We start from the raw sequence: 17,513 nt of genomic DNA on the forward strand, positions 1-17,513 counted from the left end.
TGTAAGGCCATGAACCGTGATCAACGTATTTGATGTAGTCAGTACAGATAAAGATGACAGTAGGGTTGATTCACACTGCACATCATGACCTTGCCAGGTCGTAGGACACCATCACCCATACTGTGTTCCAGCTACACTCAGTAAACTAGGTGTATATTCTTATGTCACAGGAGTGGTTGGCAACTGGACTGCTGGCAGAACCAACACTACAGAAGGTGTCTGACTAATACACACACATCAAACCAGTGCCAGCCACAGTAATACAGGGTTCATTCCTGGTACTTCCCCTCTTTGTTATCTATACCACACAGACTAACACAGAAGGCATCTGCCTATTGATGTTTGCAAATGACTATGAACTAGGAGCAATAGTTTACTCAGTGTGTGCTGCATTCAACATACATAAGGGCCTTTGTGTGTCAAATGTGTGTTGTGTGACGAATGGCCAAAATCTGACAGCTACGTATTGCATTGTCATCCCCTATGTTAAAAACTCTGTACCCATGAACTACCACCTAGGCAGAGGTTACCATAATGGCAATTGTGTGTGTATGGGATGCAGCTGGACAGTAGTCTTTCCTCTGATAGTTACTTCACCACACCAGTCAGGTAGTCGTATGTGGCACCCCTAATCATGACAGGGTGCCATCTATGAATATAGAGACAATGGTTCAGCCATACACAGCACTCATGTGACCTGTAATAGATCACATAGGTTCATAGGTTCATAGGTAGGTACTAGGCTATCGGCCCAAGGGCCTAAGTAAGCCTAGTCAACAAGGTCCCCTGGCTTACGCCACCCAAGAAAGTTATTTTCCTGTGCCACTGTCGAGCAGAGACACAGAAGTGATCCCCAGGGTGCATTTCCTATTTCCCATCCACTCAACAAGATTTTTCTTGAAGAGTGCTAATGAAGAACTTTGCTTGACATAGATGGGTATCCTGTTCCAGAGTATGGGAAGTCTCTGGGACAGGAATCTATCCCTGCAGCATGTCCTGTTTATTGTGGTGACAAGGTTTAGGTCCCTAGAGCATGTAGCTTGGCGGGATTGGGATTTCTTTAGATGTGGCATGTCCAACAGCTCTGGGTTTGACATAGCTTTATATGTTAGGCAGAGATCACCTCAGAGTAGGCGATAAGCTACGGAGTAAAGCTGGAGTTTTTTGAGGCAGTCAGTGTAGGGCATTTGTTTGAGGCCAGAAATCCTCTTTGTCAGGTATTTCTGTGGCCTTTCCAGCTGCTCCAGATGTGTTGTGAGGTACATTCTAAAAGGGGCATTGTACTCTATAATGGGTCTAATAACTGTCGAGTAGAGGGGAACAATGACCTCTTTTTTCCTGGACGAGAACCCTTTTATGATGAGGTGTGCCATGTAGAAGGAGTTCCTGACTACTGTGGCGATGTGACTATCAAGGGCAGACTAATGTCCACCTCGGTCTCAAGGTCTCTTATCACACATTCGGTGTTAAGTAGATTGCTGCCTATGTGGTAGTTCATGGGTGCAGAGTTTTTCCCAAAGGGGATGACCCTGCACTTTTTGGCATTGAGCTTGAGGCCATGGCTCTGACACCAGGCATTGGTCTCAGCGAGGCCCTTCTGTAGGATGTCCACATCATTTGAGGACTTGACTATGGCTCCTAGTTTGCAGTCATCTGCGAACTTCATCAGCCAGAGGCCTTCTGTGTTAGCCTGTACTTCAGAGAAGTAGATACCAAACAGGAGAGGTCCCAGGACGGAACTCTGTGGTACTCCACATGTCACTGCTTTGAGGTCAGATTTGGAGTCTGCAACTTTTACAGTGTGGGTTCTGTCAGTGAGCCAGTTGGCAACCCATCTTGTGATGGAGGGTTTTATACCTAGTTTAGTGAGTTTAGCTATAATTCCACAATGGGGGATGGTGTCGAAAGCCTTGGCAAGGTCAAGATAGGCTGTGTGAACCACCTTACCCTTATCTATGGCTTTGGTGACTGCCTCAAAGACGTCAATCAGGTTCAGGAGGCATGATCTGCCTTTCACAAACCGAACTGGGTGGGATCCAGAGTTTGGAGGTTACCAATGTTACATATTTCCTTTAAGGGTTATTGCCTATGTGTAGATGGCCTACACTGCCCTTCTCAATCCCTAGCTCCACTATGTAGCATGCCGCCTACCCTGAATAAAGCCATGTCCAACCCAGAGATGTTGGACATGCTACACTTAACACATCCTTATCCCAAATAAACACATACTTCATGGACATCCACCTTTCTAGTACAAGGATCACAACATGCCTGACAGATCTCTGTCCCATACACTTAACATACTCTTGCCATACTATGCATCCCTGTCCAGTGAAGCTGCACATCGCCCCACTCTGTGACATGGTGTGATGACCGCATGCCAAATATATCAGTAACCTTCTGGATCAGTTCTGTGGCACTGCTTGAACTGGCCACTGAAACATACCTCCCTGTTGCTTACAGCTAGGTAACCTGTCTGCGTAGGCTCATAAATAGCCCAGGGCATATAGCCTACTAGTTCACTATGATCATACATGCTATAGTTGATATCCAACCCTGCAAATACCATCAGGCTAGCTATTGTCCCATGTGTTACACATGTGCAACACAGGCAATACATGGCAGGATGCTACCCAGCTGTACAGTGCCATGTAGATGTATATGGCAAAACACATACATGCTTGCAAGTCTGCAGTGTCACAAGTCATGCCCCTAATGGCTATGTACGACTATATATGTGACATATACACAGCATTAAGGTCAATTGCATTAATGTGAACACATCCAGGCACATGCTGATAGGTAAAGACTATCTATAACATGATCCGGTAAACTATCATCCACTGCATTCAATTTACTATTTCTTATCAATTGTGCTTTCACACTGTGTATTGAAAGCACAATTGATAAGAACTAGTAAACTGAATACAGTGGATGATAGTTTTAAGGTACAAGCTATGGAAATGATGCAAGAATTCAAGAGGAATGGTTACCCGGATCGTGTTATAGATAGTGTTTATGATGAGGTGTTATTAGGTAGAGCTGATAAGTAAAGACACCAGTACAGGCAAACAGACATGCCCACGTCAAAACATCTACATGGAGTATGAGCAATGTCATCACATGACACACACACACACATATATGGCAATAACATCACATCACCAGTAAGTGTCAAATGTGTGTGACTTAAACATGTCAGGGGTGTTAGTGTCATGTAGATTTGCAAAGACTTATTTGTAATCTTAATAAATGTGATACGCATGTATGTTCAGCTGTACTTCTGTACTTCTCTGTGAGTTACTGTGGCCTGTCTCCATCATTATGCCTTCCAGGTATGCCACATAGCAGGGTGCCAGTGTACACCCGCTTAGAGGATTAGGTCCTCATCCCATACCTTCTCATCAACCATACAACACTCTTCAGCCATGGGATGCCCTGTGGGAAGAACTCTGCAGGAGGGTAAATTATGCTGGCGGTCACAATCGCACCTATCAGCAGGTGCGCTGACACTGTACTGACCTTATAAGAAGGGCAAAGCAGTATGCTAATGCAATCGCCAGGGAACAAGGTGCAACAGGTGGGGGGGCCACTCACCCAGCCCCCACTCACATGTACCAAGGAGCTACTGGCCAACCTGGGGACACCTGTAGACCTCCATCCACAAGCTTTAACTGGTATTGTGGAGGTAGGTGTCTCTCAACCACTGAGTCTGGAGTTGCCTGGTAAGTCAGTATTGCACATATAACACAACTATACTTCACACAGTTACATGTGTTACTGTACAATATGTAATGTAACATCATATGCAAGGCATGTATGCACACATGCCACATACTATAGTCTGCTACTCTATGTATGCACAGATGTGCATACTCCATAGTATAGTGTATTGTACTGGCTTATGTGCTAACATGGACATTGCACCCTGTAGCTATCACACAGGTATGGATAATGATCTTACTGCTGTGACAGTCCTGTTTACGTACCTCTGGCATTTTGCAGCGACATGGAAGGTGTGCCTGCACACCATGATCCCTGTCAATTAACTGGTGATGTCCCACACAAGCATGTGCCCAGCGCTGCTCATAGGTAGACCACTGGCCAACATGCCCCTGTGAGATAAAGCACATCAGCTGGAGTCACCAGACGCATGTTTCAGGCTGTAATGGAGGCACAGCCATGTGCTGAATGGCACAATAGAGATGGTCTGAGGCTTCAGAGGGCTGCTGTCCGTTCATTAACTGACAACATCCAGGCAATTGCAAATGCTCACCATCATCTTGCAGATGTTTTGGATAGATGATTGGGTGACATGGTGGGAGTCCTTGACCATGGCATGTCAATACTCAAGCGTGGAATGTCTGTGCTGGAACATCTGGTGGGAGTGAGGTGTCAGGTACGTGGACATAGGTCAGCTACATCACCTGTTGAAGGTCTACATGAACATGCTAATGCACATGCCCGCTCCCATAGTGGTGGTAGCAGCAGCAGTGCAGCTGGTGCTATGCAGTCCACACCAGGACACATCAGGCCATGTGCACGTGGTCCTGGATGAACCCAGTAGGGACTCATTTCCAGTGGACATGTGTCATCAGACAGTTCCCAATCTGGACCTCTGCCTGGTAGTGCCCGTGCAACCCCTGGCAGGCGCAGGTCACGTGGCCGTGGCCGGACACCATGGACTGTGACACCTGCCTTGTACAGTCAGCAGCTGTCAATAATACCCCTGTGTAGGCCAGCCAAATGCCAGTCTTGTGTGCATGCATACACACACACACCAGAAACAAATGTAGGGCACCTCAACACACACAGGCATAACATCCACACACACCCAGTGATAACACAGGCCCTAACACACACACATGATGTCATCCAATGGAGCAGCCAAGGCCTCTGGCAAACATTAATACCCTGTGCATATGATGATGCCTGTGCCGCATCCCTGTCATTCAAACCATCGGTGCAGGGACATGCTCATATGGTCAGATGCACAGAGTGAACATATTAGGTAGACAATTGTAGATTAATATTGTTGAGTAGTGTTGACAGGCAGCAGACATACCATGTACTACAGTTTTAGAATGCATTTTGTACTTTTGACAGTATGTATCATGTGTAACAACACTAACAGCATGTTGATCTTGATGTTCTGCCTTCCTCTTTCAGGTGTAGTTGCATGTGCCGGGGGATATCGGTGTTTGCAGTTAGTGTCCCATATGTACATGTTGACTGCTCACAGGTCTGTATGACAATACATGCATGCACTTTGTGGCTTCCACATCACAGTTATAATCTCCCATGTTTCAATTATGTTTACTGTTCTAATGATGCAAGAGCATGATAGCTGTGTAGTAAGCTACTGTGTTCAGAGCCATCACATCCATAATGGGTGACATCACATGTATAGCTACCTGGAGCGGGGAGGAGGTAAAAGAGTGGTATAGCAGATGACAAGGGTAAAGGCCAGTGGAAATAGTGGCTTCTCATTGGGAAGCAGTAATACCCACTGCCATGACAGCATGCAAACACAGAGACACCCACACACACAGGGATTCACAGACACAGTAACACGCACTCTGATACACACACACACACACACAGTTGCCAGTGTTCAGATTGGAACCCCTGGCTATGCGCATATCATCATCATAGCACTATGCAATTACAAGATGCACCACAGAGATTACACATGTATAGGTAGTCGGAATGGTCTAAGATTGAGGACATCGACAGGGATACTACAGTGCAGTGAGTGTATGTGGTGAGGGGGGGTTCATCAGTAGGCTATGTAACAACAAGTCGCACCCCAGGGTGTACATGTTAACAGGCGGTTAGAATGCCCATCCAAGATTGCTGATATCAACAGGGATACTAGATTACATTGAGTGGATGGGGAGGGGCATTAACATTTCATAATGGTACAATACAGCCTCACTCCAGGGACCAGACAGCCATACTCACGGACAGCCATACACACACACACACACACACACACACACACACACACACACACACACACACACACACACACACACACACACACACTCACACACACACACACTGTGGCATTCACAAAGATATACACCTATGTCACACACATACAGACACTTGACGTGTGTGAGATTCAACCACCTGCCTATGCCTTTCTTTCTACACTTCACTCTGTACTGATGCCAACAACAGTGTTCAGGAGAGTGAAAACATGCGGGATATATTCCCAACCCTACGTAACATATATGGACACACACATGCCAGTACTGTGAATCAAACACCTGCCTATCTCATGATAGGTATCACAGAAGTACAGCACTATCACATTCACTACAAAGCTTACTGACTCTTTCCCTTGCCAACTGTACTGATATATGCACAATATATGCACAGGGGAGGTATTACTGTTACAGGTGTCAAGAGGTTTGCCTTCAGTGTCACCCTTACTGGATTCTACATTGTCTGTCTTCCACTTCAATTAACAAAACCAGACCTTAGCAGTTATACAGGTTATTGTAGGAATGGTTGTAACACACCAGTGAGCTGTCCTCAGTAATCATTCATCTGCAAAGTAGCCCCACCACTAAGTAGTCATAACCAAACATCTGTCCATACCTCATGTACAGCTTACTGTACTTTGAGCATATCACCATATACAGTTGGCAATGTTGAGGCTGTATTGCAACAGCATGATGTACTAAGACAACAGCCACCTTCAAACATCAGACACTGCACACACATGGAATCTACACACACATCAATACATGCACACATATGCGGTCTATATCAGTAAGTGCACTAGCAGGTCAAGAGGATACATTCCACACCTTCCCCACACCATGTGTGAAACATAGCCGAGCATTGCACCATAATGGATGTTGTATTCATGTACTGGTAGGACACAACCACCTTCACCAAGTAGCCAAGTGTACATATATGACAACAGCACATATCAGCAAGACACACACAGCATTATTCCATGTCATGCTCCTACAAACTGTTACTTGACAGTGCCATGGTGAAGCCAGGGCACTGTAATGGTCAACAGTGAGCACATCATATTTGCCACACACACCTCATGTTTACTGGAAGAGTGCCAACAATATGCTCTGTTAAGCTGTGGCCACACATGGCTGTACATGTCATGAACATATCACCTGTGACTACTCAGGAACAAACAGAGCAGAGCTGGATTTCCCTCAGTCTGTCAATACAGGCCTTGTGTAGGTCCTATGATCCTGTTATTTGGGTATGTTTGCAGGCATTGCATTAGGTGGACATGTCTAACAACATACATGCCACATGGGTTGTTGTGTGATATGATAGGTGTCATGGGTGACCAGTAGAGAAGGAATATTACCTCTGTTAACATAGATATCAAACCTTATGTACTGTAAGCATGCTATCTGCCATGTGCATGTGTGTAATGACTGTAGCCACCTGTATGTAGAAAGGATAACGAAAGCTATGGTAATATCATTTATGTTGTATCAGTGTGGGATGTACATATCCAGGGCAGGTACAGTTAGGTCATATCCAACCATGAGGGTGTTGTTTACCAGTGTACAGCAACAGTCTACTGAGGTAATGCTGAAAACATCCAAGGGACCCTGGTATGTGTACAACTGAGATGGTTATAAACAGTGGTATTATTGCATTGCATAACACATTATGCAGCTGTGTCTGTACATGGGTACTTTGCACAGCTGATGTAGACCTAGGTATAGTCCACCAATCGAAGGTTATCTGGTTGTCTATCATACTATGTTATACCACATATTAGATGTCTGTTGGTAGTCTGGGGAAAAGGTGTTGGATGTATATGAGGATACAACCTAGAATGCAGCATTTGCCACTGTCATCTGTACCTGACTCATCTGTGATGAGTTATGTCGGAGTAGTGGTCTTTACATGTGAGTAGCCTTTATGAATATGTGGAAACCACCACCTGGAATGGTCCATACCACTGTTATGGCCCACATGTCTGGATCTGAGATATATGGTGGTAGTGCAATTGTGCACTACAGAGCCTTCAGCCAGGTGTTCCTCACTTCACAGATGTCAGTATTCCCCACTGTATATTCTACATTGAGCAAATGGATTACTAAAGCAACACATCTAACACTGGTTAGCATAAGCATCCAATGCAATTGTTTTGTAGGTGTCAGGGTGTTACTTCTGTGTGTAGGACATTTGCCTTGGAATGCGACTATATGGGTGAATGTGACCTAGGTATTATCCACACACACTTGAAACATGGATGTATGTACTATGTGTCGAAGGCTTGTCGTTCAGTCATAACAGCCTGGAATGATAGACACTGGACAACCTCATAATAACAGCAGGACATTGTCTCATTGTTTTGGTCTAGCAGTTGCCACTCGTACCATGACATCACTGTGAGTGGCAGTAATGTGCTTGGTAGCAAATGCCACATGTAAGGTGACGGACAGCAGCAGAAATTGTGCTTATAACCAATGTGAGATATACTTAGGGTAGCAGTCCTGCTAATAATGACAACTACTAACACAGCCAGGAGAGGTCATCTTGACACCTGCACCTCAGTACCATTACACAATGTGGCTCACACATTATGCTTGCACATGCCACTGTTCCAAGTATAATGCCACTGTCCACAACCTGCTATCAATGTATGCCTTTCAGGGCAGCAAGGTGTGTGACACATGCTGTAGGTAGCATCCACCTGTGTGTTCCAGTTAACCTATTGTCTGTCACGTCCACATATGCATGATTGTGTATACTTAATATATATATATATGTCAGTGCTTCATGTACATGTATGCATTTGTATCAAACAGCACAGACACATATATATCATTTACGGGCCACATACAGGTATCTGGTAGTAAACCAGTATGATGTGCATATATATTGACAGGTAAGATGTACATAGTTGTAAACCTGTGTGTTTACAATAGGAGTCCATTACAACATGTTCTGTACATGTAAGTGTATGAGTATGCACACTGTGGCCTTCTGTGGTTAGAATCGGAGTGCATCCCAAACAGCCCTGTGCTATTAAGTGTATGAGCATGGCCACTGTCACCTTGTGTAATTGGATTCAATGCATCCAAACATGTTCTGTGATTCTCTGTGTATGAGCATGACCACTGTAAACCTGTATAGTGATAGTAGTTGTCCATTCCACAGATGGGCATACTCCAGTTCAGGTTCCTGTTGTGCTACAACTATACTTCTCAGGCCTTCATCTGTACTACCTGCAGATGATGTGTCTTGTTTGTACATACAGGTTGTAATGGACACCTACTATAAACTCACAGGTTTACAGCTATGTACTTTGTGACTGTCAGTATCCCTGTTGTTGTCCTCAATCTTAGAAGGGCATTCTGACTGCCTTGGAATGTGTAATCTCTGTGGCACGTCTCATAACTGTGTAGTACTGTAATAGTAATCTGTAGATAGGCAGGAGTTCTGATCCCACCACTGGCAACTGTGTGTGTTTGTGTGTGTGACAGCAAATGCCTGAGTGTGTGTGTCAGCAAATGCCTCAGTGTGCGTATCAGCAAATGGCTGGGTGTGGTTGTGCATGTGTATTTGTGTCTGCATCCTGTCATGATGGTGGGTTTTGCTGCATTCCAAAGAGATACCACCTTTTGCACTGGCCTTTATCGTTGTCAACTGCTAAACCTCTCTCTTCCCCCCTCGCCCCACCCCACTGCAAGTAATCAGTCCTGTGATGTCACCCAGCTCAGAAGTGGAATCAGAGTAAGTGTAATTATATGTGTTCTGTGGCACATACCCCAACTGCATATCACTGTACTAGTTACCTTTACATAGGCAAGATGTGTATGCACAATACTGGCAAGTGTGTGCGTGTTTGTGTGTGTGACTTTCCTGTAGCCAGACATACACATGTGTAATGTCTTTTAACATGCTGCACACCATGGTAGCCATCTGTAGTGACTGATGTCTATAAAGTATTACATAGTTAGGAATGGTAAAGGATATACAGTCAAGCACGGCTACAGTTGGGTATGTTATTTTCCTGTGCCACTGTCGAGCAGTGACACAGAAGTGGACGCCGGGGTGTAAGTCCATACCCATCATTCCCCCACCCAAACTCCACAATCCCTGGGATAGATTACATTAGCCATCATTCCCCACCCCAAACTCCACATACACAACAACCATCCCTTCTCTGGTGAACTGATTAAGATTTAAATGTTATAACACAAGAGATGCCTCTGTTTTGTGTACATGTCAGTTCCTCTGGAATCCTTCTGTGTCACAAAGGGTGTTCAGATGTGTGTGTATATATATATATATATATATATATATATATATATATATATATATGTATATATGGGTCTACTTCTTTTGACCTAACTTTCATTTGCCTGACACTCATTTGCCTGACCCCATTTGACTGAAATTTCATTTGCCTGACACTTCATTTGCCCGACACTTCATTTGACTGACAAGTATTATTAGCAAGAAAATGGAATATGCCCCCTTCCCCACTGTAGTGCGATCCTGGAGTTAGAATATATAGTTGAGGGGGTGGGGGGCACAGCCCCCCACAACGAGGGGTGTGGGGGGTGAAGCCGCCCACTTCATTTCATATGATATTGTTAACTTTTGATGTAATATTGCTTAGTAAAAGAAAAGTAAGTGGGGGGCTTCACCCCCCACACCCCCTAACTATATATTCTAACTCCAGGGTCGCACTACAGTGGGGAAGGGGGCATATTTCATTTTCTTGCTAATAATACTTGTCAGTCAAATGAAGTGTCGGGCAAATGAAGTGTCAGGCAAATGAAATTTCAGTCATTTGGTCTCAGGCAAATGGGTGTCAGGCAAATGAGAGTTAGGTCAAAAGAAGTAGACCCGTATATATATATATATATATATATATATATATATATATGGGTCTACCTGAAAATGCCGTAAGTGCACAATGCTGATGACGAGAATGCCGACACCGGAAGATCGATAATGGAGAAGACTGACAGTTGAGAATCTCGACGCTGAGAACACCAACATGTTAAGGTAAGCGTGCGATAGGGACGGACATCAGGGTCAGGGTGTGGGTAAGGTAAGTGTGTGATAGTGACAGACAGGGTAGGGTGTGGGTCGGGTAAGTGTGCAATAGTGACGGACTTTAGGTTTAGGGGCAGGTTAAGTGGGTTAGGGTTAGGGTGTGGGTATGGTAAGTGTGCGATAGTGACGGACTTAAGGGTTAGGGGCGGATTAAGTGAGTTAGGGTTAGGGTGCGGATAAGGTAAGTGTGCGATAGTGACAGACCTTAGGGTTGGGGTTTGGGTTAAGGTTAGTGCATAGATAGTTGTGTATGTAGGTTTAGTGTAGGTTTGTAAGGTTTTTTGTGCTTGTGTTGTGTGTGTGTTTTTCGGGAAAGGTATTTGTTTTGTTGATTGTCAGGATTTTGGTTTGTCAGGCATGTGAAATTTCGCATTTTTGAACTTTCTTTTTTTGTCGTTTTTTTCGTTGTCTGTGTTTTGGTGTGTCGGTGTTATCAGGAAGACCTATATATATATATATATATATATATTTATATATATATATATATATGTATATAAATATATATATATATATATATATATATATATATATATATATATAAATATATATATATATATATATATATATATATATATATATATTTATATATATATATATGTGGCTATAGCTGTGTCTGTGTATATAGGTTCATAGGTTGGTACTAGGCTATTGGCCCTAGGGCCTATATAAGCCTAGCCATAACAATTCCTTGGATATTTCTTCCCACAATATTTACTTCTCTGGACCCCTGTCTAGCAGGGTGACTGACATGATCCCCGGGGTGAATTTCCTATCTCCCATCCAATCGTCAAGGTTCCTTTTGAAGAGGGCCAAGGAGGCACTCTGCTTGACATGCATGTATATATATATATATATATATATATATATATATATATATATATATATATATATGTGTGTGTACACATCCTGTAGGTGTGTCTATATAAATATATATATATATATATATATATATATATATATATATATATATATATATATATATAGATATATAGATATATATATATATATATGTAGTTATGACAGTTGTACAGATGCAGACTTGTCTTTTTGGTTTTTCACAGAGTACAGTACATTCAAGGGTACTGTACATATGTACACAAGGTGACTGTCCCATTTGTTTTCAGTACTGTGGAATATCTATAGTAAGATGTGCATTATAAAATCCATGCAAAATGTATACAACCCAGATGGCTTAGTGGTATGTCCAGTGACCTCAGTGTGCATGGTCCAGGGTTCAAGACCTGAAAGCCTTGTTGATACTCTCAATTAGGACTCAGTAAGACAGTTGTAAGTGGGTGTAAATGTGTTTTCGTGAAAGTAAGCAGTGGGTAAATGCAGGTAACAGACATGAACAGCTCACAGTACACTTGAAATGCCCTTCTTTGGTAATCCTGCTGATGTCACCCACCTACGAATACACTTCTGGGAGTACTGTAACCCAGTAATCTCCGTGACGTTTGTGTTGTGACTGCGTAATGCTGAAGTGTGATAAACTAGTTTGGTAGGTGTTCTAATCTCAGACAGGCTAACTGTGTGTGTGTCTGCCTGAGAAAGAAACAATGCTTTTTAGAGTATGCACACTCTTTAAAATTAACATACTCACCTTTGGCAATCCTGCTGATGTCACTCACCTAGAAATACACCTCTGGGATTGCTATAACTCAGTATTCTCCGTAGCGCGTGATGTAACTGTGTAATTATGTAGTGTGATAAACTAGTTAGGTAAAGGCTCTATTCCAAGACAGGCGAGCTGTATGTGTCTGTCTGCCTGACAAAAAAACAATGCTTTTTAGAGTATGCACACTCTTTACAATTCACATAGCCACCTTTGGCAATACTGCTGATGTCACCCAACTAGAAATACACCTCTGGGACTTCTGTAACCCAGTAATCTCCGTAGCGCATGCTGTAGTGTGATAAACTAGTTAGGTAGGGGATCTATTCCAAGACATGGCAGGTGTGTGTGTGTGTGTGTGTGTCTGACAGTCAGAGCCTTTGTGGAGGTGGCTGCAAGTGTCTAACCACTGGACATGCTGGGGAGCAGATTTTGTAGTTTTCCTATATAGTGTCCGTATTATATGTCACAATGTCCACCTCATGAGGAGTACAGATGTCAATCAGCCAAGGGACTGTGTTGGCAAGCCATACCCCTACATCTGGCAAAAGGCCTGGTGAACAAAGTATGCAACCCTACTATTACTCGGAATACGTTCTGAACCCATGTGTCATACACAAACACACTTGCCTAGAATATCTCACTATGTTGCTTGTACCCTGCACATTGATGACAGATAGTAGGCATGGTGTGATTGCAGTGGGCTGCAGAGGGCATGGCACCCTGTCCAGCAGTACAATAGCCACATAATTGCAGACAATGTGCCTTCACTATATTCCCCACTGGATGCCTGCAACATATGTGGTGCCATCAAATGTGATCCACAAAGGCCATGCAATGCCTTACACACATGCCCTATATGGACAGATGCCACTGACACCGGGGAATACCTGTATCATGCTATCAATGCAGGTAAAGGGTCAACCTGCTGTCTATAAGCAGGTCCTGCCACACCAGGCCAGTATTGGCATATCTGAGGATAATAGTCTATGTACACAACATGTGCCAGCCAAACCAGGTACACTTGTACATGTCACTGTACATTATTGTGGGGCGTGCACATCCCAGCCAATGTCCATGTCAAGGACTATCAAACACAGACATGACATGCATTGCAAAGCAATGGCCATACTCAATGGTAACCAGGATGACAGTACAGTTCATACAATACCCATCTGTGTGGGACACTGCAGACACTACACCCCTGAACCACACTGCACACCACTGTCAGGTGGCATGATGCCAAGGATTACCCCTCACCCAGCCTTATACAACCATCTTGCACAGCCAACCACTACACACCCATAAAGCAATGCACACATGCATGTCAGTACTGGCACTTTGTATGGGGTATGATGCTCCCAACCACAGTCACACCCAGTATAACTCCCATTGGCATACCAACTGATGTCAGACATGTTCACATGCTCTAGCCCATAGAACCTCTGACTATCCCCTGTGGTGCATGTAGTACCTGTGCATTACTGCAGTGTGGCACACTATGTAGTTAGGAAGTGTATTTGTGGGCCTGGCAAAGTATGGCAATGTGTCTGAGTCCCTTAGAGAGTGTGGTTGTGTTGACAATGACCTCCGTCCATATGGACAGCCAAGTGTGCTACACCTAATGTATGTCTACTATATCTCTGTTGCAGATGTCACTCACCAGCACACATATATGTTCTTATAGCATGCCAACATGTCAGCGTTGTGGCACATGGAGTAACTGCATGCACTTGTAATAGTAATGGCTAGTCAGTCAGGGGTTTGAATCCCTGTACTGGTAGGTGTGTGACAGAAGATGTTTAGGTTTTAGTCTCCAAGCCCTTCTCTGATGTACTTTGCCTCTGTCTGTCCCTCCCACACACTCTCTGGTGGATGTGGAGTTGTACACCTGATCAGCAGGAGCTTGTGTTTTGTAAGTGATGGCCTCTGCACCTATTGCAGTCCTCCTCTAGCTGATTGCATGTGGAACAGCTGTGGTGATGTTCCCATAGCCAATCGCATGGAAACACAGTACAATATCTAGGAACATCATGTTGGTGTTTGCCCATGACAGTCGCTGTGAGTGGAACCTGGATCTGGTGTTTGGTAAACAGTATCACAGATGATATCTGGATATTTCTCAAACAACATACACAATGGAAAATAGCCTAAAGACAGGAGGGTGATGTGCCAGACATGACTACAGCATGTAAGTGAAGCTATGCTTCATTGAGACTACTGCCAGTTTAACAAGTTGTGTGTAGTAATGGCTATTCTGCATGTTTTAAAACTGACAAGAGAGTGCTCTGTTTGTGAGGGGAACCCCCATCTGTAGGGCCATCTGTGGACTGGTCAGTGTGTGGAACCATCTGTTTCCTATGTTACTCACTGAACACACATCTGTGAACTGCAGAAGCATAGTGTGAGGATTGCAGTCAGTACATGGTGATAGTGATGAGAGTTACTGCCATCGCATCCCTGATTGGACATATGTCACATGAAATCGTGGTATGACAGTCACTGTCTAAGGTTCTCACAGTGACATGCCAATAATGGGCCACTGCTCATAGCTGCAGTCACAAGTCTTCTACACTTTGTACAGATGTCATGCAGTATATATGCATGTGTTGTGCTCCCTCTGCAAATGGATACCATCTGTTGTGTTAGGTTGATGGTCATATCTATGCATGCTGTTATAAGTAATCCCGAATGCTGTTGACTATTACTAAGCCATATCTGTGTTAAAACTGCAACACCATAGGCTGTATGGGTTTGGAGGTCCTGGCAGAACCTTCTGTCCCACTTCAGCTGGCCATGGCACCAGGCACCAGCACATCTGGGGCCCAGCCTTGGACCACCACCTTTGTTGGCTCTGCACCACCTTCTGGTGGAACTCCACTGAGGATGGGGCTTGTCCCCTCTGGGAGCAGGTCCAGACAGGAACTTGTCCGCTGTTGTACAGTCCCAGATGTGGTACGTAGGGGGCTCAATAAGGGGTTTCGAGGCCAGATACACCAGCTCGAGGGCAGAGTGTCACATTTAGAGGGTGAACCTGCCCCTCCTAGACAGCCCCCAGCACAGCCACCTTTGCAGCTGTTTTGGTGCAGTGGTGGCTGCCCAAGGCTGGGGACCTCTATCCCACTGTTTTCATCTGGGGGCTCATGGGCTTGTGACTGTCGAACACCCCTCCCCATCCAAGGTGTATCCTCCCACATGTGTCATATACTGACCCTGTATGCTGTCTTGTCTGTCATCCTACCCAACCTATCCTCCACGAGCATACCTACTCTCCTTCCCCCACATCCCACTCTCACCCTATGGAAAAAAAGGCCAATCTGTTCCTAGAACAACATTTAGCCCATATATAGCTGTCCATTTCACACACGTGTCCATTGGACACATGTAACCTTTTTCATTTATATCACAACATACTCCAGTTGCCCTCACCCCTGTCTCTCAGGCACATGACCCTGGTATGCACATGACTCCTAAAGGTTCCAGGTACACGTGATGCAGACGACCCCATTGTACACACGACACTACCGGTCCCTCTATGGTTACCCCATTTACCTTTTTCATGATGATGATGTCGCACACAGCACCTTGCAAGTGTACTATTCTCACATAATGATTGGACAGGAATTGTTGTGTTAATGTAAATAAAATGCACAGAGTGATGTATTTGGCCAATGTACAAATGGTTGCATGTATTAATGACACATGTCTGTCTGAGGGAGTCTTGATATTACATAGGACAACACCACTACATAATACAGGCGTTGCTGGTGTTTCCCTTTTCATTTCTTTTTAATGCTTTGTTGTCACATAGGATGTTCTTGAAATATATATATATATATATATATATATATATATATATATATATATATATATATATATATATATATATATATATATATATATATATATATATATATGTGTATGTATCTATATCTGGACATAAACACACGCACATACATCTACATGATGGAATACATTTCCTATACTGTTGAATGATTGCGCTGGATAATATGCTTGTGATAACATCCGATGTCTGTATATCTGCCAAGGCTTAGTGGTAAATCACATTGGCTGCGGTGTACAGGGCCCTGATTTCAAACCTTGCAGAGGCCATTTATTTTGTTGCTAGGCAGACCAAGGCTGTTGGATACGGAGTGATTAAGGCACATTAAATCAGTTGTGAGTGGGTGTGCATGGGTTTGCACAGAGCTAAGCAATGCTAACCTCCAGTTATAGTTTCTTACACTCAATTAGCCTCTACATTGCTTCACCAGTGTGATACTCGCATACCGGCGGTCAAACAGGCTTACACCCGCTTGCTCCTGCACTTGCAAATGCACTGCATTTGGTGTTTGCATCTGACACTCACACCCTGGGTGTGAGTGAGGACTATGATATTACCTTGTGATGCCTATTCCATCGGATTACATGCCTACAGTATGGAATGGCTGCCCGTTAGGCGAAAGCATGCTGTTCGACTGTATGGATTCCAAAGCCTGTCCAGAGTTTGATTGATATTATTGGTGTGCTCCTCTTAAAATCTGCACCTGTCTGGCTAATACATGGAAGCTAACACTCTCCAATACAAACAAGTAATTGGGTTTTGGAACCCACATCCTTCAGCCAAGTCACGCTACTGCATACCTATTATTCTATCATCTTTCTAAGGTTGTAAGTGGAATATGTGCTTTCTGTCCCTATCAGACCTCTCAAACTATTGGGGACAAATATCAACTGAATCAGGGACACGTCATGACAACATCAGGGACACATTTAAAATATTAGTGCTATTAACCTGATTCATTGACAGACTCAGAGCAAA

This window comes from Protopterus annectens, chromosome 1.part1 (genome assembly GCF_019279795.1).
Source record: "Protopterus annectens isolate FY-2018-M chromosome 1.part1, PAN1.0, whole genome shotgun sequence".
Lineage (NCBI taxonomy): Eukaryota > Metazoa > Chordata > Ceratodontiformes > Protopteridae > Protopterus > Protopterus annectens.